Raw genomic sequence first — 1,854 nt, forward strand, 5'->3', positions numbered from 1 at the left:
CCCCCCCCCCCCCCCCCCCCCCCCGAAGCTGACCCTTGGTAAGTTGTGAAATGAGCCTCTGGTGAATCATTAACTCCCCTCCCCCGCACCGCTCCAAAGGCAGCTTACAGTCGCAGGCCCCCTCCTCCTGTTTTTCCTAGAGGGTGCTGCCCCCGCACACGCTTCGCCCACGTGGGGAAGGCAACGCCCACCTCACCCATTCTGTGCACCCTCCTCCACCCCCCACCGCTCCCCTACGCCCTGAGCCTGAGTTCAGCTGCTCCCGTCTCCTCTACAAAACTTGGATTGCATATGGAAGGATTGGGATCTGGGGGTGCCCAGGTTCCTTGCTAGGTTTGGTGGAGCGTGTGGGAAGTTAGAATCTCTGCATCTGTTTGAAGATGTACTAAATTCACCTTGAAAGTCAAGCTTTATGTTTTGTGCTAGTGCACATGCTGGACGCTAGGGGGCGATAAGCAACCGAGAGAACCTGTTGCTGACCTAACCCAGAGCCAGATTCCACTAAATCAAGGGCAGAAGCGCCACAGGGGAGTTAGACACAAAGGGCTTCGGCCTCCTTTCCCCCAGCGGCTTCCAGCTTTGGACTGTGAGGTCGAGCTATGGAAGACAAAGTCCTGAATCGGGGCTCGGACAATTCAGGAGGCTGGTTCTAGTCCACCCACCAGCTGTGTAGACATGGGAGTATCCTTTCCTCCTTTGTGGGCCTGAAAAGGAGGGGACAGATCGTTTCTGACGCCCTTTTTCCCACAGTAGAGCAGTGGTTCTCAACACCGTTAGAGCCAACTTTCCCCTTGTAATGCCCCCTCTATGCATAAATGAAGTTCATAGATGTTACAACTAATCTACAGACATCATTTTAAAAACTCAAAGCTAACTATAATAAAGAAACAAAATAATCATGATAAAACATATCGTCTCTCGATATATAAATGCTCAGGCAAACTTACCAGGATACCTAAGTGAAATAGCTAGATTGCTTGCATCTACAGATAATAAAAAGTTTGAACATAAGAAAAATAGAACACCAGAGCCATTCTATGGAAATACAAAAACCACACACAAGAAAACAAAATAGTAGGGAGTGAACATTAGACTACAAGCTAATACATTAGGTAAGTAATAACAGACCGGAGGTATTTGCATTAAGAGAAAGCAGGAAATCACCTTGACTGAGGTAGGGATGACATAGCAAGGCAAATTAGAGAGAATGAGGAAGTACAGTATGAACCAGGAGGAACTGGGTCTTACGTGTGTGTGTCAGAATAGCTCCCTGTGATACCAGGTGGAATGGGGTCGTGATAGAATATCACAGACACATAGATCTCTATCTTGAAATGCCATCACATGTGCAGGTAAAATTCAGTCTCCAGGACCTTAAAAGGCCTTGGAGATCATGTATGTCCAATGGGCAGTGGAGACTAGACGAGAGATTAGGAAAAGACATCGTGATAAAAGAGGTTTAGAGCAATTACACGCGGACCCCTGGGACAGTGCTGGAGGAAGGCAGAGAAACAACAAGCTATTCCCTTGAACACTTCCACATGTAATCGTTTCCACACAGGTGTGCATCCTCAGGCTGCAGAAGACTTTAAAAACATAGAGGATGGCAGTACTGTGAAATAATTTCTAAAAACTGTCATTAAGGAGCTCCAATGAGATCTCCTGCATTTCAAGTATCTCTGCTTTAATGATGTTTGGTTCTCTCTGGTCTCCTCTGCTAAATATTTTCACTCACTCTCTTTGCTTACTCAGTAATACCCTACTGCATTGGAACAGCTTTCAACCAAATGTGTAGCAGCTGAAATGTTGTAACAAATTGTGTAGGCAATGCTTAGAAGAGATTATATCATTTTG

The sequence above is a fragment of the Galeopterus variegatus genome, unplaced genomic scaffold, assembly GCF_000696425.1.
Source record: "Galeopterus variegatus unplaced genomic scaffold, G_variegatus-3.0.2 Scaffold1498, whole genome shotgun sequence".
NCBI classification, from domain to species: Eukaryota; Metazoa; Chordata; class Mammalia; order Dermoptera; family Cynocephalidae; genus Galeopterus; species Galeopterus variegatus.